Source organism: Dermacentor silvarum, chromosome 8, assembly GCF_013339745.2.
Source record: "Dermacentor silvarum isolate Dsil-2018 chromosome 8, BIME_Dsil_1.4, whole genome shotgun sequence".
Lineage (NCBI taxonomy): Eukaryota > Metazoa > Arthropoda > Arachnida > Ixodida > Ixodidae > Dermacentor > Dermacentor silvarum.
In genome coordinates, this window is record NC_051161.1 from 177,297,927 (window position 1) to 177,310,351 (window position 12,425).

The 12,425-nt window shown below is 48.2% G+C and overlaps 1 protein-coding gene across 6 annotated transcripts in view; it reads right to left on the minus strand.

Annotated features, from left to right (window-relative positions):
• The window catches only part of LOC119461871 (sex comb on midleg-like protein 2), a 204,085-nt gene that overhangs the window by 164,945 nt on the left and 26,715 nt on the right, over positions 1 to 12,425 (minus strand). For 2 of the 6 annotated variants that reach the window (XM_049672770.1, XM_037723244.2), the window contains exon 2: positions 3,038 to 3,099. The exons of the other annotated variants lie outside the window; for them this stretch is intronic. The gene's annotated coding sequence lies outside the window, so the exon portion shown is untranslated. The remainder of the gene's footprint in view (positions 1 to 3,037; positions 3,100 to 12,425) is intronic. 6 annotated transcript variants of the gene reach the window in all.

The window sequence follows — 12,425 nt, forward strand, 5'->3', positions numbered from 1 at the left end:
CACCGTTCGTACATCGTGCTATGGTGCATGAATACTTCAAAAATAAGTCCTTTTAATTCAAACAAATTTTTGGGCCCCTTCGAGTTCAAATTATTGAGATTCGACTGTACATGCAAGTCAATGGGATTTAGGTCGAGACTGCGAAAACGCGACGTAGCAGCCGGGAAAATGCAGCAGCGAGGAAGGTATCAATAGGGTTCCACTATTAGAAATCTTTTCTGGTAAAAATAAATTCATTTTTCTTGATATTGTGTATGTTTTGATGATACGAATTTCGGGTGATACAAATATTTCACGCGACCCAGCGAGATTCGTATCACCGAGATTTTACTGTACTTCTTCGAGTCTTGCAAAATTTCCAGATTGGTCGCGAGCGACACCGCTTTGTCAACACCACCTTCTACAAACTGGGTTGTCCACTGCTGTGAGGCTGTTTTGGCGGTGCATTTCCACACTCACTAAGAGGGTGTAGAGTTGTAGGTGTAGACATGGTGTAGAGCGTAGCCTGTAGGTGCACACCTGCTGTCTTCCCAAATAAGCTCACACTTAAGAAAAAAACCAAATTAGATGGTGGGATCGAACCTCGATGTCCTGCACTGCAGCCTGATGCCATTAGACCACCTCACAAATTGCGTGCAGCACTGTGTAAGCTGTAGGACTCCTTAACAAATAGGAAGGCTCGATGCGCGTCGTCTGCTCAGCGGCTGCTGAATTTATAGCACATGACCTGTGTGCGCTAAGGCCTAAAATGCCACTTATCGCTGTAATGTATCACACACCAAGCAAAAGCAACTCTCTCTCATCCCGCCATTTTTTGGATATTTACGCCGAGAACTTATTTCGCTGTGCAAGGATATTGCCCGGGGCCTTGGCAGTGCTGCAAATGACTTGTGAAATAGGAGCAGAGCTTTGAGATATTGTCACGTGTGTCACATTATAGAGCACGTGCGCGTGACAGCGCATGCGCCACTTCCCTCTGCACAGCGAGAGCACAGTGTTTGTCCTGTGTCCTTATGTTGCCATCGTTTTCCGCACCAATCCAAAGACTACATCAATTCCAACTTGCCCAGCTTTCCACCTACTGCAGTTTCCTTTACACCAAGGACGCAGGAATTAAATGGGCAAATTTAGGGCATAAATTGTTTCACAAAAGCTTCACTTCACACAGATTCCTAGATGTGCAACGCATAACTTAGTCTTAGTACTCTGTATGAAACATTAGATAAACACTGCCAAGAATACGAAACCCCTCCTCCCTTGTGCAATGTATTTTGGGCCCTCAGGGTATCCATTTTGCTCCTTTGTGGGCGCTGAACAAACCAAACCCACACTCCCTCCCATGCAAGGCAGAGTAAAAGCACACAGAGCTCCGTGTCATTTCATGCACATGCAAGTTAATAGCAACTACCAGAGCATCCGTCATAAAAACAACAAGCACTAGAGAATTCGGACTTTGTTGCAGCTCTTATGAATTACCTTCAAGGACTTCAAAGGCCGTTCGTAACAAATCATTTTTCAAGGACTAAATCTGCGTCCTATTCGACAGCTTAAAAAACGCTGTTTGCAACAATGAGCAAACATTTGTTTCCTTTCCACAAAAGAAAGAAGGCTCAGTAAGTAACCAACTGCCACAAGTAGAGCAGCTCCAATGTGGTATTTGATTGGATTTATTAATGTATCTTCTTGCATGAACCTTGTACCTTGTCATCCAAACAGCACCCTACTATTAACCAAAAGTGAAATTCACAGATTTTAGCCCTCAGAAATGTTTACAAGTCCAATACTCCATTAGAACTCGTCAGGTGGCACATGGTCAAAATAAAACAAGCGTTTGCCCAAGGGTGAAAACATAAGTCAACAAATAAGTGACGTGCCAACAAGAAAATGAAAACAAGCTCGTATTGGTGAAAGACACTTTGGAAATTTCAAGGTTTCCCAGGGTAAACAACAAGGTACCGTGCAAGAATTGTGACACGTCCTATGTCAAAAGATGTAGTCAACAGCACTAGAAAAACGTCAAGAAAGGCAATGCAAGCTTGAATGCATTAGTGGATCATGTCGGACCGGGCCTACTAACCGTATCATTGACTAGCTTACAGCTGGTGTGATCACAACAAAGAAGCGCCTATCTTCATGCCTTCTCTCAAGAGTCTTTAAGCAAGTGATAAACTCTTCCCAAGATATACACATGCCCGCTGTGGCACTTAATGCTTAAATAATCACACCCTCTCACGCTCATCTTCAACTTTAGACCACCAGAGAAGTTTACAATTTGGTAGGCTTTAAAAATACCAGTTCAACATATATATACACCTGAGCTTTCTAAGGTTGTTGTTTTTTTGAGCAAACAAACAGGGACGAAGAAAAAGGAGAACACAAGGACGAGCGCTTTCTAACAACTGATTTTCTTATTGAAGAACCACCGGCTTAAATACCCACAGATCTGCGCGATCCTGTCAAAAGAACACGTCTATAGCGCATAAACAATGCTTGTCATAAAATGCCACTACCAGGTCAGCATAAAAAAAAAATAATATGATTTTATGACAAGCGTTGTTTATGCACTATTGACGTGTTCTTTTGACAGGATCGCGCAGATCTGTGGGTATTTAAGCCGGTGGTTCTTCAATAAGAAAATCAGTTGTTAGAAAGCGCTCGTCCTTGTGTTCTCTTTTTTCTTCGTCCCTGTTTCTTTGCGCAAAAATTTTAAGAAAATGAATCTGTTCCAACTAGGCCAATTCGCAGTTATGCTTTAGGTTTTAAGGGTCCAAGAGCTGCTTTGAAATCTGCATGATAGACACACTGAAAAAATATCACTGCAGAGAAAAAAAACTCAGTTTCTACGCATGGTTATGTTATGGGCAAAATTAAAACAATCAACCCTCCTCGAGGGGCAGAGACAGACACAGCTTAACAATGATGGAACCAGAGAGCGCACAGTGCACACGCAGTGAGATGGCAGCAGTGGGCGTGAAGCGGGTGACAGGGCAGCAGCAGCAGAGAGAGAGGAGGAGGAGCGGGTCACAGTGATACGCACCTGCCACAATGCCGCAGCCCACCAGAACCCTCAAACTTGGCAGAGGAGATACGTCTGCCACTCTGCAGTCGGGGGGGGAAAAAGAAAAGAGAGTCCACGAGGCAATACACAGGGGGGGACATCAACATAGGAACCAAACATCATTTCATTCACGAAGCTGGCCATTGTTATAATGCTCCTCAATCAGTAGCCTGGTGGAGTCTACTAGTTAACAAAGAAAGTTCAGCTACCGTATCCATTCCATTATAAGATGAGCGTGCCAGTTGAAGGTCTCAAGAAAAAAAGAACTTAAGTATGCATACTAAAATAAGGCAATATAGAATAGCCAACAGATTATTCAGATTAGGCAGGGACTGCCTGAAATACTGAATTACTAACCCACCCAAAACGCAAAATGGCAACCACGAAATATGGGGGAAGAGAGCTCCAACACGGGGAGTGAGGGTTATACGCGAATTTTGCCTTTAGGTGTTGCTTCACGGCAGTGCAAATGTTGCCTTAATAGTGTGGCTTTACGGCAGCATGCGCCGCAATGCCGTGAAGCCACACTATAAGGCGAAAGTCGCGCTGCCATGAAGCCACACCTAAAGGCAAAATTCGCGTATAAGGGGGGGAGGGAGGGTAACTTGGAGGCTAAAGATTATGGGAAAAAGCCTCGTTTTATATTCCAATAAATACGGTAGTTATCAAATTTCCACAAACCAGTGCTCAGCAGGACAAGCGCATGGTAGCAAAAGCTTACAAATCCAAAGTGGTGAAGATCTTTAGATAGGTTAATTATTTGGTTGTGCTTAAATTTGGTGGTTGCGACAAAACACACGAATTTCAGCCTTGTGTTCTGACAATTTTTCAAACTCCAGTACCAGCCCTGAGGTTCACCTGTGGCATGCCTGTTCAGGGACACCTGCAATATTGATACGTTTGCCTCTTCTTGCCAGATGTGCCAACCTCGTTTGAAAAAGGGCATACACAGCTAAGCGTGAGATCATTCTCAACGGCCTGCACTTCTTTCCTGTGAGAAGCGGCTGGCAAAAGGTGGGCAAGTATACGAGGCTGGCTTCCTACGAGCCCCGTAAAAAAGATATGGTCCAGTGAACAAAATACCACTCGACCGGAAAAATGACCACTGGCCGTGCCCTATGAGCACCAGCTGTTGTACCCTGTCAAAAAGATGGATGGCAAATGCAGGGTTCCCATCGTGTTTTAAGTGCCAAACAAAATTGGTTATATACAGTGGAACCTCATTGATACGATTCTGCGTAACACGTTTTTCGGAATGATAGGTTTTTCTTTCGTTTCCCAGCCAACGACCATATAGGAGCAATGTATTTTCATGCATCGCATTTTCACCTGAAATTGGATGACACTACTGCAAACTGGTATTTCTGAAACTCGTAGCTTTATGCTCAATGTACTAGATTTAATTACATTCCAAAGACCCACGAACAATGTGTTAAGGGCCGGTGACACTAGAGGAAAAACGCGCGCCACAAAAGCTGCCGAGAAGCAGGTTTTTTGTGCCGCGAGAGGGACTGGTCCTGGACTGATTGAAACTTGTGGGAACCCTCGGGTCCCATGACCGCCGCACGCGCAGCAAACGTCGCGGCAGACGCATGTGCACCAGGGAGAGTTGGGAGAGGGGAAACTTTCCTTCCGCGGGCGGCGCACGGGAATCGCAAGTGCTAGCAGCGCCACCGGGTGGGTCACGTGAGATCCCGCAGACATTGCCCTCTTTGGTCTCCAGCAAGCGGCGACGGCGGAAGTCCGTCGCTCCCGTATTCCCGCATGTGGTTAGTCAACCGTGTTCTTGCCGCGGCTGCCCGTATTCCCCAGTTGGTAAGTCAGAAGCCCTTCTTTACCTAGTGTATTATTCTCTTCCAGGGAGCCCTCAGCGATGTCAACTATAGCTAGCTGGCCCGCTTAAAGTGTTAGTTGCAGTCGTAATAAATGCTTTTCGAGCGTACGCGTGGTTGTTGCCTATTGTTTCCTCGAGCCTGTACCGGACCGCGGTTGATGGGCAGGCATGCGCCAACCGCGGGGCTCGGTGTGTCGAGGCAGAGAGCCGTTGGCATTCCCCCCCATATCCCGACAATTTTCCGACCCATCTTCGCCGTTTACATCAAGTTTTGACCTGTCTCCGGAATACTAGGCCACGTTGTCTCCAAAGAAGGCATTCTTCCTGATACTGCTAAACTTCGCCCCGTATCTGAATTCCCGAAGCCCAACTAACTTGCAAGCACTACGCAGCTTCATTGAACTATGCTCCTATTTTTGACAATTTGTTCGCAATTTCACTACTGTGATTGTACCCCTAAACCAACTTCTCCAAGGCGACAATGAGCTTTCTACTTGGTCGGAAGCCTCTGATGATATGTTTACGACTCTTCGCCGCCTACTTACGTCTCCGCCAATCTTACACCATTTTGATCCAAGCGCACCTTCACACGGACGCCATCGGTGTCGGCCTTGGTACCATGCTGGCACAACGTAACACTAATGCCGAATACTTGGTCGCTTATGCCTGTCGTGCCCTCACAAAACCGAGGCCAATTAATTACTCTAACAGAAAAAAAAGTGCCTGGCAGTTGTATGGACTCTTCAAACATTTCGCCCATATCTCTACAGTCGTCCCTTTGACGTGGTGAAGGATCATCCCACTCTTTGCTGGTTTTCTAACCTCAAAGACCCATCGACCCCCTCACTTGGTGGGCCCTCCGAATTCTGGAACATGATATCCGTGTCGTTTATCACTCTGGACGCAGACACTCTGACGCCGATGCCCTCTTGCGCTTGCCAGTTACTTCAGCTACCTACAGCCATATCTCACCACTTTACATCCTGGACATGGTTTCAGAGCAACAAAAGACCCATGGATCGTCATGATATTATATTTTTTGTCACACCCTCCAGCAGCTTCGGCAATGCGAGCATTACGCCGACAGGCGCAGGACTTTGCCATCCGCAAGGGCATTTTATACCACCACAACTACCGCAATGAAGGCCTCAGAGGGCTCTTAGTCATGCCCCGCCACCTTCGAAAAGATTTGTGCTCCACTTTTCACTTCGACCCCCAGTGTGGTCACGGAGGAGTGTCGAAGACCGACACATGGCTTCGTCTACAATACTATTTGCGAGGGATGTACAACTTCATCCGCAAATATGTACACTCCTGCAATGCCTGCCAACGACGCAAATGTATCTCGCATCTCTCCACCGCACCTGTCCAACAGCCACTTCCCTGCCCAGCTCACCCATTTGACCATGTCAGCATTGACTTATACGGGCCTCTTCCATCTACTGATGCTGGTAACCGATGGATTGTCGCCACAGATCATTTGACAAGATATGCTGAAACCGCCGCCTTACCGGCTGCACCAGCAAAAGGCGTCGCCTCGTTCATTCTAAACAACACTGTTCCCCGCCATGGTGCACCTCGTGAACTGCTGAGTGATCGGGGCCGCATATTCCTCTCAGATGTGGTGTAGTCACTCCTATCTGAATGTCAAATTAGTCACCGCATCGCTACCACTAATCGTCCACAGACAAATGGCTTAAAAACAACAACAGAACAACAGAAGTCTTGACGACATGCTATCCCAAGGGGTCCCACATCAAGGGCAGAAATATAGACACGGGTGTCTATAGCACGTTGCTGCGAGAGCACAGGCGTCGCCTGTGCGCTGCAAGACAGCTGGGACACGTCACTAGGAAAAGTTACCCGGCAGCAATGCTGCTTGCTCTGGCGATAACCAATGGGCCAGCTCGCAAGAGCTCGGGCAATCTCCTTCGGTTTGGGCCTTTGGCAAGTGCGGCTTGGCGTGGTACGACCTCGCGCGAGCACTAGGCACCACTCTTCAGCTTAGCGTCAGGAAAAGGGTCAACACAAGGTACACGCTCCCTGCACAGGCAAAGGCACCGTGCACGAGCTCAAGTCCTAGTCACAAAGGTGTAGGCGAACGAGAGGAAAGCATGTATGTACCCTGTGCTGGTCTCCGAGATAAGAGAGCCACGCTAAGCAATCAGCAGACGAACGTGGCCACGTCGTGATGTCAGCACCCCACCCCCACCGCAAACCGTTGCGAGTGGAGCGCCACCACTGAAACCGGTTGCGATCAAACGGGAGAGGCTTGGGGGACGGCGGGTGAAGCCCGTGCAATGGTGCCGGCGCCAATCTCCACAAGCACCATGACCTCAAACCACCTCCTCACCCTTTCGCCATTGACTCCCTCGTATGGCTTTGAGTCCCGCCTGTTGCTGCTCCAGGCCTTTTGTCCAAGCTCCTTCCAAAGTACCACAAACCTTACCACGTAATTGTGCAAATATCACCAGTTAATTACGTGGTCAAACCCATATTGCCATCATCCGATCTCCGTCATCGTGGGCAAGACACTGTGCACATTGACCAGCTCAAGCTGTACTACAATCCACTGAGCTCAGCCTAGGTCGCCGGATAGCTTCTCTTCCATACTGGGGCCGATTTCATGTTTTACAACGAACGCCGCATAGTGGTCCCACCACTGCCCTCCACAGACGCAAATGAGCTGCACGTCAGCACTATCCCTATCTAGATAGAGCTATCACATCAGCGTTATCTCATCACTATCAGTCTCACTAAACACTGCAGATTCACTCACAGCATTTGAAATGAAACTAAGCACTTTTGGCTGGCACCAAGAAGGTGCAAAGCTTGTAAAGAATGTGTCAATCTTGGCGGCAAGATCAGCCCTGAACACCGCATCACCTTCAATGATCAGCTCACCCAAGAGCGCCTCCTCTATTTAGCAGCCCGCGGAACCACTACACGACCACATATGCAATGAAATTTCAATAAAAGAGCAAAAGAATCTTAAGCGTGTGCAACGCATGATTTCTTGGCACCTGATGCGACTGCTTTTGCGATAGCTGACAATGTCTTTTTTTCCTGCTTTCCCCTTGGCACGTCTATAGCATCGTGAAAGTTCAGAAACCGGTGAAATGGCGGCACAGTCGGAGAAAACAGCTGATCGAGGTCGAGCAGAATATGGCCCCGATGTGCCAACTGCGCAGCTGACCAAGGTTAACAAGCCGCACCCATGTGGCTCCGCCGTGTGAACTTTGAAGCATTCGTGGCCTCCGAGATTGCACTAGCGCTGATGTGATCTCGCAGGCTATGCCTAGCTGCACCAGAGGCACACCACAGTGAGAGAGACAAGCATTGGTGTTCTGCACCACCATGTGCAAGCAGTGGCTCACCATTGCAATTCTCTTCCTTTATGCGGTGCGTCAGGCACAGGTTGGGCACCGCTAAGCATGGCCACCGAGATAGCAATCTCGGTGTTCTCCCACCTGTGAAAGCGCGCCACAGTGAGGGAGAACAGTGCAATGGCGATAATGAGCTGCTGCTCATGTGCAACTACATGCAACGGTGAGAAATATCTGCACTGCTCAACGGCGTATTCAATGCAGGGACACAGGAGTGTTCTGTGCCAAATGTGTGCTGAACCCCAAGCCTGCAGGGGTGGTGAACTTTTTTGGCTTCGGAGACAAATTTAGTTTGTCTATTCATTGGTAAGACAATTTTACTTCATTAAAACGAAGTTTAAATTGCATAGACTTCTATGTGAATTTCAATTAGAATTTCACTTCTTTTCTATATCCATTATATTCCGTTTCGTTATAATGAGGTTTCACTGTACACCAGTTAATTGCATCATCCATTGCCTCATACAGGCACAGCCGAGCCTCTTATGTATATGTGAACAAGGTACCCATATGGGTTTGGAAATGTCATAAACGTTTTTTTGTTGTTGTTGTTGCTTGTGACAAGTGTTTGTTTACCTCCAAGGAAATGAAAAATATGAAAAATGAAACGGAACGTCTGTAGGGGTCTGGTATCTCACCGGAGTACCGCCCACCGCGGGTTTGGGCTCAGCGAGTCACAGGGCCGCATCAGCCGTCATCTTGCATACCCTAGCGTGCCGCTGCAGGAGCGCTAAGGCTGCAAAAAGGAGGCTGCCGAGCGCTATGCACATCAGAAAACACAGTATTGCCCTTAACGGAAATCGCTTATTGTCTCCGGCAACACCCAACCTTGCATAAATGCCCGGTCCCAAGCTGGCACGGGAATTAAAGAGGTCCCCCGTGCCAAGGGCGAAAAATACTATAATAAATGCTAGCATGCTGCTGCAACATGCTAGCATTTCCCCGCAACATGCGACTATAAAAAAGCCCCACGGCTACAACTGAACCTGGATATATCGAATTTTATCATTTATAATTTTATATATATTGTCACGTAGTAGTGACGCTGAAGTAAACAGTCGTAAAACTGTGTATGACGAAACTGATTTTTTATTGGGGGAACCTGTGCCCACAAAAGCAAGCTACACTCAAAGCACAACGAAATCGGCGAACACAGTCGGCGGTCGTCGAAAATCTGATCAGCGGCGAAACGCGTTGGCTTTTATACCTGAGTCATCGAAGGTTCCAGAATAATCCCTGGTACGCACGTGTCTTCCAGAAAGTTCTAGACAATTCGCGTCGCTCATACAATCAGATAACATAAGCGTCGGTGAAAACAGGCAACGGAAAGAAGCATCGATAACATTCTAGAAACTTCCGATACAGGCGCGTCCTGCGCCAAGCGATAACGTTTAACATTTGTTAGCCGGTGGAAAGCGGCCATCGGCGAAAGATAAACATGTATACATGTCAATATATCAAATATAGATACAGTGGAACCTCGATGATACGATCACGGCTAATACGAACTTCCGGATGATACGAATTTGTCTGCGGTCCCGGCCGAGCCCCATTACTTTGCAACGTGCTAGAAAACGGTTGCTACGAATCGATTTTCGACCCGCGTCCTTTGATACGAATAAATGCCGCCCCACCGACGGCCGCGAAAGAGAACAGCGCGCAGTCACGCGCTTTCTCCCTTTCTCTTTTGGTGCGGAGGCGCGGACGCGACGCCGGACAGCGCGGAGGCCGCGAATGGGCGCCAAGAGTTCGAAGCGGTGGCGCTTTTGTTGCTTTTGTGCTTTTCCTCCTGTTCCGCGTGCCATCGGCCGGAGTGGCTGCTGTGCTTCGGGCCGCGTTCTTTTTTGCGCCATTTTGCCTAGTCGCAGCGACCTATGTCTACCGAGATACGATCTCAGCTGATTCGCGCGGCCGTACGCTGAGACGCGGGAGCCTCCGTTGGCGCGTCTTCCGTCGGCTGCGTTATCAGTGCTGATGGCACAGGACGATTGTGGGTTTCGCTACTGGAGTCACACGGTGCAAGATAGTGTGGCACGTAATCCACGGTGCAAGGTTGCGCTCGTTCAGTCGGGTGCTCCTCCGCTTCTCCCGCTAATCGCCGTATTTTTCTTGCCGTAGAAGGCTTGTGCGTCCGTATTCCGAAGGAGTGCTTCGTCCAAAGTTTATTCGCCAACGAGCGACGATCCATCACTAACCTGGGAGTTCTCAGTAATCCGAATTCTGTGAGTCAAGTGAAGACGCCAGCGTGGTTTACGAAGCAGACAACTGCGGTTGCCATCGTGCCCCTGCCATAGCAGCAACCAATGGAGAGACGCCTTTCAGCACGGCAGCCAATCGGAGGACCGCTTTTATCAGAGGGCCCCTGTGTGACTACCTATCGCAGACACGCGCTTCTTTGGTGTTTGTGCGTTTTTTACAAGTTGGCGACGACGGACGAATTGAGAAGCGGAACGGCGAAACTTTTAGCTTTCGAACGATACCAAGCTGGTGGCTCTTGGTGATGGGAAATACGAGATATGGCTCCGTGAACTGCGGTGATTTTGCGCGATTTAAAGCTGTTTTCTCGCCCTGCGCACTGACGAATTAAACTTTTTCGGGCACTTTCAGTGCGTTTTCAGTCAAACCATTTTGATGCAGCGTAGATTAGGCGTTGCAGATACCAAAACGCGTGGTTTTCAAAAATCGATCTTTCTCGCGATCTGATCCCCGCGTCCCCCCTTAATTTAGCTAGTTTTAATTGTGTTTCGATGATACGAATTTCGGCTAATACGAATATTTTTCGTGACCGGTGAGATTCGTATTATCGAGATTCCACTGTAAATAAAAATTTTATAGAAATGTTTTCAATGGAATTTTACTGCTTTTAGTTATACACAATATTTGATTATATGTGGGTTCGATATATCCGGGTTCAACTGTACGTTGTTCGCTCTCGCCCTAACCAATGCTCCCATGGCTCGGAGCCTAGTCTTCCTACACCCAAGTGCACAGCGCTGTGGTGGCTTCAGATGTAGAGTCAGATATCGATGATTCTTCGAAAGGCGAGGATTGTAAATACTGTAAGGTTTAATGGACCCACTCACGAGGGCTCGGGCAATCTCCGTTTGCTTGGACCTCCGAAAAGAGCGGTTCAGTGCAGTACGACCACGCGCGAGCACTAGGTACCACTCTTCAGCTTAGCATCCTGAAAGGATGAACACAAGGTATGCGCTTGCCATACACGGACAAGCTCAAGTCCGAGACACAAAGGGGTCAGCGGACGAGAGGAAAGCGTGTGCATACCCAGTGCTGTCCCGGAGAGATCTCCCACACGTCAGCGTAGCGCCGCGGTCGGCCATGCGAAGTGCCACCCCCTAAAACCATCATGAGTGTAGCGCCACCACCAACATTCGTCGCAAGTCTGACAACAGAATGCCAACACAAAGACGCTGCAACATACCTCAATCCTCACACGTTTCAAAATAGCAGCCCTAGTTGTGTCAAACTTTTGTAGAACACAAAAATAAGTACCGTATTTTTTTTTTTAATTATGGGGTTTTTATGTGCCAAAACCACGATCTGATTATGAGGCACGCCGTAGTGGGGGACTCCGAAAATTTAGACCCCCTGGGGTTCTTTAATGTGCACCTAAATCTAAGTACATGGGTGTTTTTGCATTTCGCCCCCATCGAAATGCGGTCGCTGTAGCCGGGATTTGATCCCGCGACCTCGTGCTCAGCAGCCTTTTTTTTTTTCAGGATTTTTCGCCGGTGCGTGTTAAAGAATGGTGTGAATTATATACGTTTTTCTTTCGCAGAAAAACTGCAGTCAAAATCGAATTCGATGCTATGGCCAAGCAAAGCGCACTGGGTTGACCTCCTCTGGCAGTTGCTATGGGTTGTGTACGTGCTATGGAGTTACCGGGTTCTTCTCTTGATTGAGCTCCGCGTGAGAAGGACGGAGCAGCAACGCAAGTAGCAGCAGGCCGACCATGAGTCGAGCGACCCCGAAGTCATGGCATCTGCAGATCACTTGCAAGGTTCATGCTGCTGCGCAAACTACGCAGTTGCTACCACAGTACAAGCCACCCCCTCTCCCTACCGCGCTGCCTTCCCACCTACCTCGTGCGCAATTCAGCTCACCCTCGCACGCTTTTACTTACACATAC